This window comes from Myotis yumanensis, unplaced genomic scaffold (genome assembly GCF_028538775.1).
Source record: "Myotis yumanensis isolate MYYU_CA2020_CCGP unplaced genomic scaffold, mMyoYum1.0.hap1 SCAF_8, whole genome shotgun sequence".
Classification (NCBI taxonomy): Eukaryota; Metazoa; Chordata; class Mammalia; order Chiroptera; family Vespertilionidae; genus Myotis; species Myotis yumanensis.
In genome coordinates this window covers 79,018,815-79,038,404 of record NW_027223759.1, presented here as the reverse complement: position 1 = coordinate 79,038,404, position 19,590 = coordinate 79,018,815, and the positions used below count along the sequence as shown (strand labels likewise).

Here is a 19,590-nt window from a genome sequence, read left to right as displayed (position 1 = left end):
GGTTGTCACCCCACAGGCTTCCTGTTTATAGGATAAGCTTAGAATTAAACATCCTTAGTAAAGTTTATGTCAGTATCTTACACGTTTAGGAGTGGGAAGAGGCACAACGGAGCGTTGTGTTCAGCACGGTAGGGAATATCCTAGAATACAATGTAATCTTCGCGTCAAGAGGCTCAACAGCTAGCATTTCTGTGGTGCTTTGTGGAGCAGTGGCTTGGGGTGTGGTCTCTGCCTATAACTGTGTGAACCCCTACAGGAGATCCGGAACCTCTCAGGTGTCAGGTTCCTTATCGGGCTGCTGTGAGAACAAAAATGTGTGCACCATTGAATTTCTTGAACTCAGAATACTATCTAGCAGAGCTGAAAGAATGAAAAAATGAATGTTATATACAAAATGCTTAGTATATTTATTAGCATATCTCTGATATGTAAATAGTTTATCTTTCCCTACCTTTCTCATACAATATCATCTGATGCTCAGCAATTAGTATCTGAACTCCAGAATCTGCCCATTCCCCATCTGAAACCTCTTTGCTCTGAGTAGAATTCTGCCAGTGTCCTAACACTAAGGCAAAAGTAAAGAGTTGACATTTATAGATTCTAGTAGGTTTGGTGCTTGATTTTGGAAGCCCTAGGATGATGAGGTCCATGTCAGAAAAGAGTCTTCAGTCTCCATAGGGATATTTGTAGGAAGATGCAGCTAGCCTTTCTCCAGTGTGGTGCCATACACTGCCACACCTGAGGCTGGCCATGGTCTGCAGAGCCCTGAATTACAGGGCCATGGTCTAAGACTCCCATAGGATCATAAGGGCTAAGTTTGAGACGCCCTCACTTCAGGGCCTCCAACTGGCCAGCTTTACTCTCAACCAGTTTTACAGATGATTCATTATCTCTCCATTCATTTTCTCCTCCCTCTGTTAAGGAAACTTCACTGTCACAGAATGGCCTTTTGGAAAAAGGATCGGCTGTTTGCATGGGGAAGTGTTGCCAGAGGAGTTTGAAAAGAAAGACCCTGCTGTTCAGAATTCAGTGTCCTTTAGGTTAGCCTAGATATACAATGCTCAGATTTAGCACATCACATGTTGTACTCAGGCAATTCTAAATGTCTGGACTATTCTAGTTTCACATAGAAATGGATCTTCCTCAAAATGGACCCAGCCTCTGAGGATGGGAACCAAAGATTCATGGGCTATAACAGCTCAGGTCTTAGTCTCTGTATGCCCAGACTGCCTGCCAGAATAATTTACTCCCAGCATCTTTGGGATTGTCTACCCTTGAACCAAAGATGGCGGAGACTCTCTTTCTTTAGTGAAGACAGATCATCAAGTCTGGCTGCTTTTACAGCTACCAGGAGTTCCCCGTTTTCTTTGTATCATCTCTTCATCTTCACAACCCTAAATGTAAGAGCTATTACCGCCATTCACAAATGAGGAACCATGGCTCAAAAGGTTAACTTGCCCAAGGCCATCTGCTATAAATAAAGCTCTTGGACTTGGCCATGTGCTTAACCATGAAGCTATATTGATTCCCCTCCCCCATCTCCCAAAGCACAGATAAATCCAGAAGTGGGGTCCACTGAGTGAACAGCCACTCATGAGAGGAAGGCTCACAGAATGGCCCCACTCCTGGGCAAGGCGCCCAGCTTCTCCTCTGAAACTGGGGTTGGCCCCTGGATCCTCGCTGGCCCCTGGATCCATGCTCCCCATCCTGAAGCTGAGGTCGACTGTCCACATTCCCAGGATGTGGGTAGTTGCTGCTAGGAGTAGGAGGCCTACACATCCTGACTGATCCATCCCTGAGAACCACAGCTGCCCATTAAGTTTCCCCTGCAGAGATCCCTGCCGGCTTTTCCTGGAATTCTTTCACCTCCAGGGGTAATGCTTTTCTGGCTTTGTCTAAGAACTCTCTCCCCATCAGGTATTTTATGGCTGCGAGAGCATTTAATGTAGTCTCCTCAAATAGAGACACAAAAAGCAACATGAGATTCTTGGTGGCCTTTTCAGTGATTTTCTGACCAAAGCCCATGGCCCGGCCTATGACACAGGCAGGAAATAGGGCAAGGAGGGCCTGGGGTCGGAGAAATGATGTCAGTCTACGTTGGGTGCCCTTCTGAGAACACCAAACTTTTCTGGCATCTGTCCCTTTAAATTATTTTCCTTTCCCTTCATATTCTTGTCCTACCAGAATCTATAAACCAGGACTTTTGGTATTCCTGACGTCTCTGGTTCTCTGAGAATTCTGTGCACTGACATTAAATTCAGAAACCACCTACTATTAAAGCCATTTCTATTTATAAAATTTTCAGATGCCAAATGTAGTGAATGTGAAGGACTCCTTTGTAAGTACCTATGAAATGAGGTGTGGACAGTCAGGGACTCGGGCACTATATGCCAAGTCTCATCCTCAAGCGAGTTTCTCCAGAGCGCATAAACCTGTGGAAATGGAGCTTATGGCGAAAATGCTGATGCCTTCTTTATGTAGTTTCTTTAAGGCACTGTAAGCTTCTCCCAGTTCATAAAAACATTGGAACCTGAAAAAGTGTTAGGGATTGCACTCTGGACGCCTGCTTTGCCCTCAGAATTATAAGAACTCACAAAATAATTAAATGGCTGTGATAGGAACAAAGTTCAAAGGGGCAAGCCAGCTTTGCATCCCGAATGAGTTGACTCAGTCTTGATCTTGACAAGTTTTGCACATTTGTGGCTGTGAGAAAACAGCTGCCAACAGGACCTTGCTAATGAGTTCAAGGGTCAGGCTGCTGGATGGACCAGCAGGTTTTATTCTTCCAAGGTCACCAATTACGTTTCTGACCCCAGTCCCCCCTCCCACCTTCTTCCCATTGTCCTATCTGCCTTCTTTCTATCGCTCAAGGTAGGTTCTCTCCCTTACCGCCAACAAGCGCAGGCATGAGATGACTTACAGCAGAGCTTCCTAGGCCTGTAAAGTCAGAGCACATGCAGAAAATATGCGTCTCCCTGAGGAAAACACCAGCTGCCCCAGGGGCACTGGCCCCTAAGCGCTGCAGCTCAGCATCTCAGCGCCCCTGGATCCATAAGGGCACGTGAGCAGCAGATGTTGGGGCTCTTACTTACAGAGTGGACTCGGGGTCTTCTTTACTCACACCTGGATACAGTACCAAGGAGAGCGATACTTTTCTGGTCACTTAGCTGGTATAGGAATTTGCTGGCCCTCCTTTTTGGGGAGAAAGACTGTTGAGAGTGCTTGGGTTAGGAATACCGTCTGGCAGCAGAACTCTGAGGGAAGTTATTGTGCCCTAGAGCCTAGGGCGGTGTGCAGCTGGGGCGGGGGCGGGGGAGGGGGCGGGTGTGAGCAGCCGAGAAAGGTGAGAGTCTGCCTGGGTGGTGGTGGGGAAAAACTTTTGGAGAAATATTTCCACCAGGGATTTTTCAAGTGTGAACTTAGGGTGCATAATACAAAATCCTCACTCGCTGGCCAATGATCCCCTTCTGCTTTGCACAGGTGCCTCAGCAGGTGGCTTTAGTTTCCTCATCTGAAAATTAGGGGTGCTTTGAGAACTTAACATCATACTATGTTTATTAAAATGTGCAATAACATAGCACAATGCATCCAGCATGTACATAACTGTTATTTAGAAAATGCCACTAATTCTTAAAATCAGTGTTATTAGAATGTGAGCATCCTAGGTGCAGACTGAATTTTATTTATCTCCTCAATATTCCCATCAGCCCATTCCTCATTCTGTGTTGCCTTTACTCCACAGTAGGTAATTAATTATATGCTGACAGAGCTGATAATAATTGTAGGCTGACATGGTATCTGCTACCTTCACTATCACCAGTGCTCAGCACAGCACCTGACACATAGTCCGTGCTCACGGAATATAATAAAAGAATAGGTGGATAAAGAGCAGCTCTAATCTTTAGAATGTTCTTCCTGAAATTAAATTGAATATGAACCTTTCCTTTTGAAACCCCAATCTGCTGCTTTTTGTTCTGACTCCAGAAACCAGAGAAAACAGCTGACTTCCTCCTTCTGTGTAGCTCCTTCTCACATACAGTAAGACTTTATTAATTCAGATAGCCAGAGGGATAAGATCATTCAGAATTACTGAATATTTTAAAGACCGATTTCTTAACACTTTTAAGCCCTCAGAGCAAGGGTCAGTGACCAAGATGAGAGATGGCCCATGGAATGCTGCTTTAGCATCCTCCTCAGTCCCCGTCCCCACCACAAAGCATCACTGGGCTAGAAGGTCCCAGGTACAGCAAAAGCCAGTGTGGAATCATTACCTTGGCCCTTGTCCTCAGGGATTCTAGATGCCACGCTGAGTGAGGCATCCCTTGTAACATTAGCACCCATCCTATAAAATAAAAGGCTAATATACAAATTGACCAAACAGCCTAATGACTGGTTGCTATGACACACACTGACCATCAGGGGGCAGGCGCTCAATGCAGGAGCTGCCCCCTGGTGGTCAGTGCACTCCCACAGGGGGAACGCCACTCAGCCAGAAGCTGGGCTCAGGACTGGCGAGGGCAGCCGTGGGGGCAGGAGCCTCTCCTGCCTCTGCCCGGCAGTAAGACATCCCCCGAGGGATCCCAGACTGCGAGAGGGCACAGGCCAAGCTGAGCTCCCCCCCACCTCTGAGTGCATGAATTCTGTGCACTGGGCCTCTAGTAGTAGTATAAGGACTTAGTTTTCACAGAATCAAGTTCCTGGGGACCATTTGTACTGAGTAGCTGAGATTACTCACTCAGTAACTCCCTGGATTTATTTACATAAAACAGTGAGTTTCTTTCTTTTAAAATAATTCATTCTCTTAACTGTATTGTCTATGCTTCTTCCAAATTTGTTTTGTACTATTCCGTTACATTGGAGCATTATCTTTAAAAAATAGCTGCAAAGGGCTACGTCTATTTCTAACACTGTTTCAGTTAATATAAATTTCCAAGTTAGTGGGTTCTGAATTAGCAATGAATTTGAGTGTTTGAAAAATGCCACCAACTAATTTTTCCTCAGCCTTCTCTTCTAAAGATTAAAGTATCTCAATTTTTTCTTGCAGAGTGGTTCACAAGTCTTTAGTCGTTTGAATTTGTAAACCAAGATTTTTGGTATTATTAATGTACCTGCCTGAAGATACTATTATATAGGCAAGGCTTAAGAAAACCTGACTTGAGTTCTAAATTCCTCTGATTACTCAGAAAAATGAAGTTAAAAGATAATAGGCCTCCGAGTTGGAAAGACTAGGCTTGAAGACTTTTTTGGCTACCTGCTCACAGTGTGACAATAAGGGATTTTAAAAACTATTCTAACCTCATATCATCATAGCTCATCTGTAGTAAGCCTGGCACAGTGACCACTACAAATAGATGGTCAATAAGTTTCTATAAGTGGCTGTCAGGGTGAGCTGAGGCCACGGTGAGCTCACAGGGCACACACTGTCGTGGAATCCAAGGGGGACCGTCCTTTCTTCTGTGTGGTTGGTGTCTCACTGCAGTCCCTGAGACATGGTGCTCAACATCTACCCTGCTATTTCCTAAGCATTTGCCTTTTGGCAGTCATTTCCTTGAGGGTTAGTCATCACAGTTATTAATGACCAATTATGAATATGAAGCACTTGGAGTTGGTTTCAAGTTGCCTCCTGTATAGAAAGGACAGTCTATTTTCTCAAGAAATCCATTTTGGAGTTGGCTCCCGGAAAGGCTTTTTTAAAAAAAACTAAATAATTGACACTTACTGATGCTCCTTTGTTCACAGACTTATTGTATTTTCCCGGAACATTCCCAAATCAGTAAGCCATGATTTTCAGTTAGTGAAGATACAGCATATCTATCCTAAAAGGTTATACTTGCTTCAGTACAATGATCTACCCTTATAGATTCAAACAAAAAACTTTAGTAAAATTACTGTTGTCTTCCTCTTCAATACTCATAAATTCTAGGCAAATAAAAATCTTTACGACTCAAACTCTTTTTACTTTGAGAACTTTGATCCCATCTACATTTTTAACCAAACATGCAATGAGGTCATAATTCACCAGCTAGAAAGAGCAACTTATGGGTGTCCCATGTTCAGACCATATTAACTGGTGGCAGACTTTCCTATAATGCATGTGGTCATGTAAAAAGTCGTTGTATCCCTTTTCTCCAGTTTTCTAAACATCTTGAAGCTATGGGTTGTATTGGCAACAGAAACTTAAACTACAGATGGGAGAACAGATCTCTTTATTTGCACATCCTTCTCTTCATCTGTATGGCTGAAACATTCTAAAAAACAACAAGACTAAGCTGTTGGCAAAGCAACATAAATGAAATATAGCTTATTCATCCTAAGTTTACCCTATGGTTTTGTCAAAGTAGTGAAAAATAACTGTACTGGCTAATTATCCACAACCATCGGGTAACTTTTGGCTATGGTATGGGTGACCTTCTGGAAGGGTAAGTTCAATTTGATGGCTTCAGAATGCATGGGAACGCTCAGCTTCCAAGTTCAAACTGGATTTAAGCTTTCTGAGATTTGAAAGTGCATAGGAGAGTGCATTTGTTTTCCAACCCCCTGTGATCTCTTTGATATAAAGATCAGATGTTGAGGGTCTGGTACACTGTTTCATGGGGGATGCATGTTGAGAAAAATGTAGGGAGTGAACATGACAGAAAATGAAAGAACCAGATTATAAAGATGAAGTACAAGTTATTTAAACGAAAATAAAATGCCTCAGCCTGGGTTGGTAACCTATGAACCAATAGTCTATGTCTGATAGCAACATCAGATAAAATATTGTGGTGGGGTATCACTCCAGGATATAAGCTGGCAAAGGTTAAAAGTGTGTTCCAAATGCCCATGAAGACCATGAATTCATAGAAATCCTCCTCAAATTTATTTACATATTCAGCCGGCATAACCCCTGAGAAAAAATTCCTTAAGTTTGCTATAAGATGTGCTCTTCCCCACCAATGACACTAAAACAACCTCTTTTAAGATTCTAGAGATGGCCTGTGACATAGTATTCTGAAGGGTTATGCAACTTTCCAAACTTTTCTTGATTTGACAAATTTTAATAATTATCTCTAATCTCTTATCCCTCCAGAATGAAAAAAAATCTTGAGATTTTCCACATAACTCCTTTATGCCTTGTATTCTGCTTATGCTTATCCTGTTAAACAAGGCCAGGCTTGTGTGCAGTATTACCGTGATACACAAGAGTAGGTTAATGTGTTCATTACAGTGTGACAGCCAACATTTGCTTGAATTGTTTGCTGATCTAGGAACAAACTTGGATCCCAGATTCCTACACCCTGTTTTAGGAGTCATCACTTCTGGGTCAAAGTCCTTGATAATGAGAGTGTAACACAGATCCCTCCCAACTTTCCACAAAGCTTATGATTACTTCGTGACCAATTTCCCTTTATAGAAGATACAGATATTCTTTTTTTTTAAAATATATATTTTTATTGATTTTTTACAGAGAGGAAGGGAGAGAGATAGAGAGTTAGAAACATCGATGAGAGAGAAACATTGACCAGCTGCCTCCTGCACATCTCCCACTGGAGATGTGCCCGCAACCCAGGTACATGCCCTTGACCGGAATCGAACCTGGGACCTTTCAGTCCACAGGCCGACGCTCTATCCACTGAGCCAAACCGGTTTCGGCAGATACAGATATTCTTATATCTGTTTAATGATCTACCCTTTCTCACGAATTCACTCCATTTCTATCTCTCCTACCAAAATGAAGTGAAAAGTTGGACAATTATCTCATGAATCTGATAGGCACAGAAGGCCATGATGGGTAACTGTGTCTCTCTCAATCTCTTTTACTCCATAGCAGGTTTGCTGAATTATATGAACACCTGTCTCTACTCTCAGCTTCCCATACCTGGATAATAACTGCTTTCTTTCTTTCTTTCTTTTTTGTTTGTTTGTTTGTTTGTTACTCCTCACCCAAGGATATTTTCCCATTGATTTTTAGTGTGAGTGGAAGGAAGGGGGAGAGACAGAAAGAGAGAAACATTGATGTGAGAGAGACACATCAATTGGTTGCCTCCTGCACACTCCTCGACCAGGGGCAGGGATGGAGCCTGCAACTGAGGTATGTGCCCTTGACCTTAATCGAACCTGGAACTCTTCAGTTCATGGCCCATCGCTCTATCTACTGAGCAAAACCAGCTAAGGCAACAACTGCTTTCATAAGGCAAGTGAAGGAAGGGGGCAAAGAAAATAAACTGGGGTTAAAGTGCTGCAGGAAAATATTAAAAATAGCTTATTTTTGGTAATAGATGTATAAAAACAGAGAAGCATAGGGAGGCTCAGACTTATCAATTTAGCAAAACATAAAAATTTATTAAAGATGTTTACAAGATCTAAAACATACCCTGTATTAATACCCTAACTTTTTTAAATTAAAATTTTACCTTTGGGCAACCATTTCTGTGGGGGTTACAATTATACATGATTTAGTTTGCTTATATTGTAATATATAACTACAATTATAGATACTTAATAAACATCTCCAGAAAGATAACATTTTAAAGTTCATAGATTTTTTCTCCATGTGTCTCTGTATTTAATAAGTATTAATGATTTTTCTAATTCTATACAGCAAGGAAGGGAGCTCAAGTCTTCATATCGATAAACTTTTTTGCAATATTCACTTTACCATGCCTTAGCTGCTTGGTTCAGGATTTTTAATTATTATAAATCTAGTTTAAGTGAATATTCAAGGATCATTTGTTTTTCTTTTATGTGACTGTAGTTGAAATGTGGGTGCAACAAAGATTGAAGCTAATGTGACCCTATCTTTCAAATTCCCCTGCCACTCTCTACTCACCAATATTCCATGATTGTCTCTACAGGAAGATAATTAAGAAGTAATGAAATCCAGTAGACCAGAGGATATGGATATGGGTAAAAATATAGAGAGATTTTTGCTGCTGTCCATTAAGGAATAATGGTAACAGGAATACACATACACCATTAAACAGTTTTCAGATATTGGACAATGGGCAGCATACAATTTGATCTCTGCATCAAAGAAAACAAATGAGGTGAGCTCTACAATCTCTCCAGCCAACTGTGCAGTGGTGATTTCCAGACTGGAACACAGAGAGAAGGAAATGAACAAATTCTGAAGGCCCTGCTGAAATGAAGAGATAAATATAGGCATGTGTGTACATGGCAAGGAGTGGAGGGGTGTTAAGGCAGCTAGAATTTCCAGGGCAGCGTATTCCAAACTAGGGATCCTAGCAGAGGTCTCATTACAGTCTTCAGCTAGGCACTGACCTGCACATGCATGACGTGAAATTAATGAGGTCAGAGAGGCAATCACTATGGAGCAGAAGGTTAAATAATTGTTTGAGCTCACACAAGGCTGAAAATAGTTTACATTTCTGCCATCCTGAGAGGATGAACATTCTAACACATGGACTATAGTATAGAATCCTTAGAAGGGTCAAGCCTTAGGAATATTATACCTAGAATAAAGGCTTTTTTGGACTTGTATAACAAAACTTAAGCGAAAGCTTTGGAAAAGAAAACTAATCTGCAGATATTTAAATGTACCCCCGAACAAAATCCAACAGTTTTTATAGGAATTCTGAATCCAATACTCAACCATGTAAATTTACAATCTCTGGCATCCGATAAAAAATAACCAGAAATGCAGGCGGATACTAGACTTATCAGGGATCACTTTGCAAAATATATAAAGGCGTAATCTCTATGTTGATACTAACATTATATTGTAGGCCAACTTCCAATATTAAAAAATAAATCTTAGCCCAGCCAGCGTGCCTCAGTGGTTGAGCGCTGACCCATGAACCAGGAGGTCAGTTAGATTCCTGGTCAGGACAAATGCCCAGGTTGTGGGTCAGATCCCCAATAGGGAGCGTTCAGGAGGCAGCTGATCAATGTTTCTCTCTCGTGGATGTTTCCATCTCTATCCCTCTCCCTTCCTCTCTCTAAAAATAAGTGAAAACGTATTTTGAAGAAAAAAATCTTAAAAAATCACCAGGCAAGCAAAAAGAGCAGGAAAATATTTATATCCAAGAGAAAAATTAATCAATAGAAACAGACACAGTAATGATAACAAAATTAACAAACAGGGACTTGGAAATATTGTAGATGTTATAAATATGTACAAAGATATAAAGTAAAACTTGAAGAACATAATTAGGAGACATTAAATTAATAACCATACCCAAATGAAAATTATAGATAGGAAAAAAGTATACTTACATGAAAAAAATTACAGTATATAGGGTTAATAACAGATTAACAGAGATATTAGATATAGCAGAAAAAAATCAGTGAATTTGAAGACATAACAATATAAACTATCCAAATAAGATTTAAAGAAATAAGCAGAGCATCAGTAAACTGGGAGTCAATATGTAGTAGTCTAAATATGTATAATTGGAGCTTCATAAGGAAAGGAAGGAAATGGAAAGAAAAGAACCATGAGAAAAAGTTACCAAAATTAACCATAGTCCTTAAAAAAACATAAACCTGAAATCTAAGAGATCCAAAGAACCAAAGACCTAAAAGCATGGAGTAAACCACACTGAGGCACAGCTTGATCAAACTGCTGAACATCAAAGATAAAGACAGAATCTCAAAAACAACAATAAGAAATACTTTACAGAAGAACAAAGATAAAAATGATGTCATTTGCAACAGCATGGATGGACCTGGAGAGTATTATGCTAAGCAAAATTATTATGCTAAGCAAAATAAGCCAGTCAGAGAAAGATAAATATCACATGCTCTCACTCATATGTGGAATCTAATGAACAAAATAAACTGAAGAACAAAACAGATCCAGAGATACAGAAGTATGGAACAGACTGTTGAACCTCAGAGGGAAGAAGGGGGATGGTGGGTGGTGGGAAGAGATCAATCAAAGAACTTATATGCATATGTGTATAACCCAATGGACACAGACAATAGGGAGGTAAAGGCCTGGGGTGGGGGTGAGGATGGACTAGAGTAGGTTGGTGGGGGGAAAGAATGGGGCATATGTAATACTTTCAACAATAAAGATTAAAAAATGATGTCAGACTTCATGTCAGACACTACATAAGCCAGAAGACAGTGGAACAATATCTTTAAAGTGCTGAGAGAAAAACAACAACAACAACTGTCAACATTATAAAAATTAATTTTAACTATTTAACTTTTCAATTATTTTAAAAATCAAAGAAAAATATTTTTAAACTAACATAAGCTGAGATAATTCATTGCCAGAGGATTTTTACTTGAGAAATATTAAGGGAAGTTTCATAGGTAGGTGAAAAATGAATATCAAGATCTTGATATATACAAAAGAATGAAGAAAACTGAAAATGGTAAGTATGTGGTATATACATAAAAATAATTTTATATTTTTATTACTTTTTAATATATTTAAAAGATAGTTCACTAAAGCAAACATAGTAACATTGCCAAGCTTCTAAGATGTAGAAATAAAATATATAAAAATAACATAAAGGGTGGGTAGGATATATAAAAATATTATGTAATGTATTATTTAGGATTGATTGGCTAAAGATGGAATGAAATTACATTTAAAATTAGATTAATCACTAAGGAGTACAGCTAATAATTTGCAAGTGAAGATAGAGTGAAATCATGAAAAAAATATTCCACTCAAAATAAAGCAGAAAAAGCAGCAAAAATATTTTTTTAAAAGATGAGACAAGTAGGAAATCCTATCTAATAAAAGAGCAATATGCAAATTGACCATTACTTCAACACAAAAGATGGCCTCCCCCATGTGGTCAAAGATGGCCACCACAAGATGGCCTGCAGGAGAGGGCAGTTAGGAGTGACCAGGCTGACAGGGGAGGGCAGTTAGGGGTGATTGGGTTGTCAGGGAAGGGCAGTTGGGGGTGATTGGGCCGGCAAGGGAGCATTTTGGCATCAATCAGGCTGGCAGGGGAGTGGTTAGAGGGTGATCAGGCAGGCAGACGAGTGGTTGGGAACCAGTAGTCCTGGATTGTGAGAGGGATCGGGCCTAAATGGGCAGTCTGACATCCCTCGAAGGGTCCCAGATTGGAGAGGATGCAGGCTGGGCTGAGGGACAACCCCCAACCCACCCCCCACCCACCCCTGCTTGAATTTCATGCACCAGGCTTCTAGTAAATAATAAAATGGTAGAATTACACCTAAACATTTGAATAATTACATTACATATACATGGCTTAAATATGCCAATTAATAGGTTGAGTTTGTTGAATTTGATAAAAGAAAGCAAGTCCCAATTATATACTGTCTATACAAAATCCACTTTAAATACGTTCTTTATATGAAGAATAATGTACTTCACCTATTTCTTCACAAAAATTATTCCCATATATAAAAATTAATGCATAGACCAAAATCTAAGACCTAAAACCATTGAAATTTTAGAAGAAAACAGAAAAAAAATCTCGGTGACCTTAGATTAGGCAATAATTTCTTAAATAGAGCTAAAAAACATGAACCATAAAATAAAAATATAATAAAATACATTTAATTATAATAAAAAATTTCCTTTTCAAAGACACTGTTAAGAAAATTAAAAGGCAAGTAACAAGCTGGAATAAAATAGCAAAATTATATATACAATAAGGGATTTAGATTCAGAATATAAAGAATGCAACAATAAGAGGACTGGGAAATCAATAAAAAATTGAGCAAAATATTTCAATGCATATATCTCCAAACAAGATATATTGATGGCAAATAAACACAGAAGATGCTCAACATCATCAATCACTAGAGGGATGCAAGTTGAAACCACAATGAGATATTACTATACTCCATAAAAATGGCTAAAATTAAAAAGAACAATACTGAATGCCAGTGAAGCTGTGGGACAGTGGAGCTCTCAGACATTGTTTACAGGAGTACAGAATGATGAAACTACTTCGGAAAACAGTTTGGCAGTTTCTTGTAAAGTTAAACACACACTGGGTCCCCAGTGCCTGCCCGTGGCCAGAGAAAAGCCCGGGTCCCAGCTGCTAGAGGGAAGCTGTGCTGGCATCTGGGGGAAGGAAGGCCTACTCTTGCAAGAATTTTGTGCATCGGGCCTCTACTGGTTATATAACTGTGTACATTCATCAAAATTCATGGAACACTTAGAATGGGTAAATTTCATTGTATGTAAATCATACCTCAATATACCCGATTCTAAATATTATATGCCCAGCTTGCAATAATATTTTACTGAAATCCAAAGTGCAATCCTGGTTGGACATGATTAAACAGAGGAATAGGGCTTTCCCCAGGCAAAACCTTGAATAATCTTTAGAGGCATCTGAAAGTGATGTTGGCAAGGAAGCGTCTTCAGAAGTCACCAGGGAGAAAAACGAGGGCTATTCCTTAATCCCAGGTTTAGTCCTTCATCCTTTCAACAATCTAGTAGCTGCCATTATCCCCACTTCACAGAGGAGGAAAGCAAAGCTCTGAGAAGCAAAGATTGTCACTTGACAGAGTCCAATGCCAAAGCTCCACCTCTCTTTATTTGTCAACCTGCCTCCCAGTAGGATCGGGGATCCCCACTATCAGAATATCTCCCAGGGACTCTGCATCCCAGTACTTCTCTAGCTGGGGAGGAGGGCTCAGACCCCTGGGTTCCCTAGCTGAATGTCCCAGCTCTCCTCTGCAGAAAGGGTCCTTAAGGAGCAGAGACACCAAATCATGACTGTACAGCAGCCTAGACATGCTCTGTGCAAATGAACTTCACCTTTGTCATAACTCATATTTCTGTAGCATAACATTTGCTGATTGCTGACATTGGGCAAGTGCTTTACTTGCATCAGCTCATTATATAATACTAGTGGCCCAATGCATGAAATTCGTGTATGGGGTGTGTGGGGGGTGTCCCTCAGCCCAGTCTGCACCCTCTCCATCTGGGATCCCTCTTGCAATCCGGGACTGCTGGCTCCTAACCGCTCACCTGCCTGCCTGCCTGATCTCCCCTGACCACTCTGCCTGCCTGCCGGCCTGATCACCCCCAACTGCCCTCCCCTCCTGGCCTGATCGTCCCTAACTGCCTCTGCCACAGCCCCGCCACCATGGCTTTGTCCAGAAGGATGTCTGAAAGGTCTCCTCGTCTAATTAGCATATTACCCTTTTATTAGTATAGATGCAATGGACACATTTTACAAATGAGGAAATTGAGGTTTAAGGAGGTTAATAAAATTGCCCATAGTCATATAGCTACAGGTTATAGAGCCAGAATTTGGACCAAGGCCTCTACAAGCTGCAAAGCTCACAGGCTTCACTGCCTTAGGATTTCAGGGTTGCCTTCTGTGTTCAGTTTACTAGCATTCTGCATCAGTATGGATGCTTCTGGCAGAGAGTAACGCATGGAATGGTAATGAACTGTACTCACTGCAGGATTAAGGAGCATAGGGCTGCCTTAATCTAGATCCTCTGCCTTGGTTTCCCTGCAGTCTCTTGGCTGTGCCCAACCTGTCTCAGCTTTATCCTCACGTTGGCAAGAGTTGGCTGTAGCAGCTCCATAGACACTCAGCTGCACATGCCCAAGTCTGGAGGGAAGGAATGATTCTTTACGTGATTCTCTGTACACTTCCAACCAACCTGTGCCCTGAAAATTAGCCAAATGAGGTCACAGCTCATTTCTGGACCAATCCATGCCACTGGGAGAACACCACTCACGGACTGGCCCCGGCCTGGCTTCCTGAGCCAACCACTGGCAGGCCAGGTTATCCTGATGACCTAATCAGTTTGTACCCCGGGGGTGGAAACCAATATTGGGAAGTCAACCATGGTATCTCTTACATTCTTTCTTAGTCATTTTATCAATTGAATTTTACAGCAACACCATGTCTCGGCGATAACCTCTGCCTTACAGATGAGAAGCAGAAGCGCCGGGGACACAGACGTCACAGGGACAGACACACACAGCAGCCAGGATTCAAAATCAGTTTTCCAGCTCTAAGTCCAGAGCTTTTCCCACTGTTGGCAACTGCAATGACCTTCCCCCTCTCTCCCTCTTTAGACCGAATTCCAAGATGTTGCTGAGGACATATTCATCTTCTAGGTTCTCTCCTCTAGTATTTATCATCATTTTTGTCTAATTCAATAACCACTCTACACGGACTCTAGTGAGCCATTTATAACCAAGTCGGGGGCTTTTTTCCCCAGTATTTCCTTTCTAATGAGGTTTTATAGCTCTCATTTAAAATAAATGCATAGTCAGAAGTACCTTAAAACCTATTTAGTGTGATATAGGCTTTCTTCTCCCTTTCCTCTTCAATCTCACTTTCTAAAATGATCTCATCTTCAAAAAGACTGTCCTTTTCGAGTTCTTTTTCCACATCTGCCATCAACACACTATCAAACCGTACCCCAGGCCTCTTGGCTCTCACCACCTGTATTCATTCTCCATAATGGGCCCAATGAAAAGGTCCTGCCTTTGGGCTTTCGAAGCAAGACCGTCATAGGTAGCATCTTTCCCCCTAAAGGATTTGTGAGAGAAATGACATGAAAAGTAACCCCTCAGATATCTGCTTAGTCACACAGAGCAGAGTTTCAGCTAGAGTTCTAACAGGAATCGAAATAGAAACTGGCCGGCAGATGACTGTGGCTTCAGTACCTAACAGAGCCCCGGATGCTGGTACTAAGGAGTCCTTTGCACTTTGGGCCCATCTTACATTTAAAATATAATGCCACAAACTTCACTTCCTTTGAGTTCCCCAACAATCATGCTTTGAGTTGGGGACGGCAGAGACCAGTATATCCAGTTTGCAGATGCAGATATCTGCTTAATTAATAAGGGAGAAAATTGTAACTGAAGCAGGTAGTATACTGGCTCCAGGCTGAGTGCTGTTTAGCTGCCAAATTTTGATTCACAAGAAGTCAGGGAAGTCTTATGAAAGATGAGAAGGCCCAGGAATTAGTTGAGCACCTCTGACCCAGGTTTTAAGTTTGAATCTTATTTATTTTTGGCCTTTCTTTGGTTTAGGAAAAGTAAACAAGACTTGACAGAAAATCTAATGAGAAGTTGTAACCATTTCAACCCAAGACCAATATATAAAAATTCAAAAGATGTTATCAAGAATGTATGTTGGTACCATCTAAGGGAACTGTCATAACTTGGCCTGCCAACAGAAAGATGTTATCAGTGCATGTTGAATAATATTGAACTGCTATCGATTCTTTATACGCTAAAGACAAGAAGAAAGAGATGAAAGGGGCATCAAAGAAAAGTCTCAGTTTTAAATGTGAAGAATTGGGGGTATAGTAATGGGGGGCTCTTAGAATAAGGAGCTAAATTAGAGCTTCTAATTGGGGAAAATATCCTAATATGACAGTAACCATGGTGAGGAGGAGGGGCAGAAGGGGGAGGAGGAGGAGAAGGGGTAGAAGGAGGAGGAGGAGGGGGAGGGAGAGTAGGAAGAGGAGGAAGAACATAGGAGGAGGAGGAGGGGGAGAGGAAGCTGAATGGAATCATGATGCTGGAGGCCACACTGGAAATATCTAGAGCTTGGCTTGTAGATTTTGCTTGTAAACAGAAATCCTGGGGAAGTAGAAAGGAAAGCTACATCAGACAGCATTGCTGAAGGTGGGATTAAGAGAACTTCGGGATATAAAGGCGGAAAATGTTTCTGACAAGCTCAAATAAGTCACAGGACCCTTAGCAGTCCCCTGGGTGCTCGCTCTCCCCAGCTGGCTGGGAAAGTGTCAGGAGGGAGCAGAGCGAGGAGAATGAGGTAGAGACTGAGTGGCCTCTCGGTGGGGTCCCGAGGATTACAGCAGAATAGAGCGCATGCACGGAGCTTTAATGGTGTCTGACAGCTAAATCTGCTTAAATGTGCAGGGCAGGGAAAACTCCCACTGAACAATGCAGCTCAGCCCATGTTTCTGCAAAATTCATCCTTACTTTTATCTCATGTGCCTGCAGAGTATCACCCTAGCAGTGGAGTAATTTATTATCCCTGTAAATACCAACTCACTAATGGGTATGGCTTATTGTGAAGCAAGACACATGCCCCACAGCTACTGTCTGCTCCTACTCCAACGCCTCCATCATTCCGGGACACTTCACTCAGGATGGCCTATGTGAGATGAGCTCATGGAAACCCCCCTGAGCTGGGGGTTAATACCCACCCCATCCCAAAGCTTTCAGGGAATTGCTATTACCAAGGAATGAAGATTGCTAACATTGCTCTCCCAGTCTTTTCTGATGTACACCCCTCAGATCTGATGGAAATAGACTGAGAATCATTCCAATCCTCCCCAGATGAGGCAAATGAGGCACCCGGGGAAAGAAATAGCTCATCTAGAATCAGAACATTTAGAAAACGAGCAGCCTGCCTTTTAAGAACTCAGGAGTGCGGGTTTTTCCCCCCTTTTTAAAACAAATACAGTGGAACTTTCACATACAGAAAATGATGAGTAACATGGCCATTAATGAGTTGACTAAGAAGCAGGTAGAAAGCAAGGGTTTAAGATGGTGTTATTTTTTAAAGGGGAGAAAGTTGGCAGGTGCCCCTTTCCACATGGTAGCTCACTTTTTGAGTCACTTGGCACTAGCGGGGGATTCTACAATATCTGCACAGCATGCAGACTCCGCCCCCTTCCTGGGGACTTACTATAGCAGGTCCTTGAGCAACATCGTGTCATTCAACATTGTTTCGTTATACTGATGAGAAAAAAGAAAAAAGATTCCAGGCAGGGCCACTGTGTGGAGTTTGCATGTTCTCCCCTTGTCTGTGTGGGTTTTCACTTGGGATTCCGGTTTCCTCCCACATCCTTAAGCGAGGTTACTGGGGTGTCTAATTCGTCCTGGTCTGAATGAGTGTGGCTGGGTCAGGTCAGTGGCCCGGTATGGAAGGGTGTCCTGTCCAGGTGGGTTCCTACCTTGTGCCCTGAGCTGCTGGGAGAGGCTCTGGTCACCCGCGACCAGGAACTGGGATAAGCAGGTTAGACAATAATGATCTTGCTTGTTTTTCTGACTCTTTCTTAAATGAATATATAGCTCACATTTATTTCAATCTTTAATATCAGAAGTGTTTTCGGTCTTTATTTAGAGTAAGTTTGGTGATGTTTTTGTGACCAGAAATATATCGTAGGAAATTAACACTTGTTTGTATCGATTAGCCTATGATAAAGTTGGTCTCGATATATGTAATGTCACTTGAAGTCACAGTGTCCAAGAACTTACCAGTGGCACTGAGTGAGGACCTGAGGGGCCCCTGCTGAACTCCCAATCCCAGTACCAACACCTCCTTACCTGCAGTAACAGCCCCACAGCAGCCTCAATAATTACTGATCAGTGATGGGAGGTGGTGATTGACACCCAGCTCCTCACTCCCGCCAGTGAGACAATGCTCAGGCTTAGTTTCATAACCTAGAGTTTTTATGAGATTGAGCTCTGTCATCACCGTGGCAGCCAAGGCCAGCGGCAAGTGTGACCATGTAGTCACACAGGGCCTTGTGCTCTGCTGTCACCATCTTGAAACCCTTCCTAACGCTTGAACAGAGGCCCCTGCCCTTTAGTTTGCCATAGGCAGGTGGCGGCTGGCATGGTAATGCCCTCATTGGCTGGTTTCCTTCCCTCTGTGATTCTCCTGCTGGTCTTTCATGTACTTCCTGATACGTTTCTTGCCCTTGAATCCTTTTCACAGGGTCTACTTCTTGGAGATCCCAAACTAGACTATTGCCAAGGTCTTTATAATCATGCAAAGCAGAGTAAAGAACTAACAAAAGCCATGCAACTATTTTATTAAAATAAAACAGCAATGCACATGGGTCTAATAGTCATAAAAAATAAAGCCCTGGTTATACTGTCTGTCGTTATCAAACCATATTGTGATATCTAAGAAGTTTTATTAGCAGCTAATACCCAACGAAGCTTCCCATCTTCTTTGCATCACAGACCAAGTGCCTAGGTGAACCCAACATTCCAATATCTCCCTGGAGAAGCAAAGCAATAAACGGCAGTGAGCTGACATTCAAAAGATGGTCACATGCCATCTGTCTTGAAGAGATTATTTGTCTTTGCCAGCATGTCAAGAAGAGTAGTTCACACAATTTAGGAGCCACTAAGACATGCAAGTTCTTGATTATTTACAAAGACAGGGTTATCCACAGCCATCCAACTTTTAAAATAATATCCAACCACATTTTTAAAAACAGGCCTTTTGGTAGAGTCCAGTAAGGAGGCAAAATAGTAGTCATTGAATCTTCAGCTATGTTTAAGGAAAAGATGTACATAAGGATTCTGATTCAGAATCAGCTCAACTCATCAAATCCAGAGCCCATGAATTCTGAATTTTACATCCTGGTCCGGCACAGTGCCTGGAATGGAGTCAGTGTCTAATCAATGTTCAGTAACTGACTGAACTTGGTTTATGGCTGTGCCTTGAGGTTTGAGCACCAGAAGAGGAAAGGGACCCACCCCTACCTGTGTAGAAGCCATAGAGTTTCTCACTAGCCCTTTCTTACAAACTGGAACTTAGCAAATGGGTGTAGCACCAGCACATGAGGGCAGTGTGGGAGGGAGAGCCTGGAAGGCAGTGGGCTGGCAGCAGGTGCAGGTGAAACACTACCCGTGACTGGGAACTGTCAGTTCTAATAGTGGGGAAGGGCACGTAATAA

At 41.8% G+C, this 19,590-nt stretch overlaps 1 protein-coding gene across 1 annotated transcript in view; it reads right to left on the bottom strand.

Moving 5' to 3' along the window:
* Nucleotides 1-19,590, bottom strand: part of NCKAP5 (NCK associated protein 5) — an 873,870-nt gene that overhangs the window by 60,074 nt on the left and 794,206 nt on the right.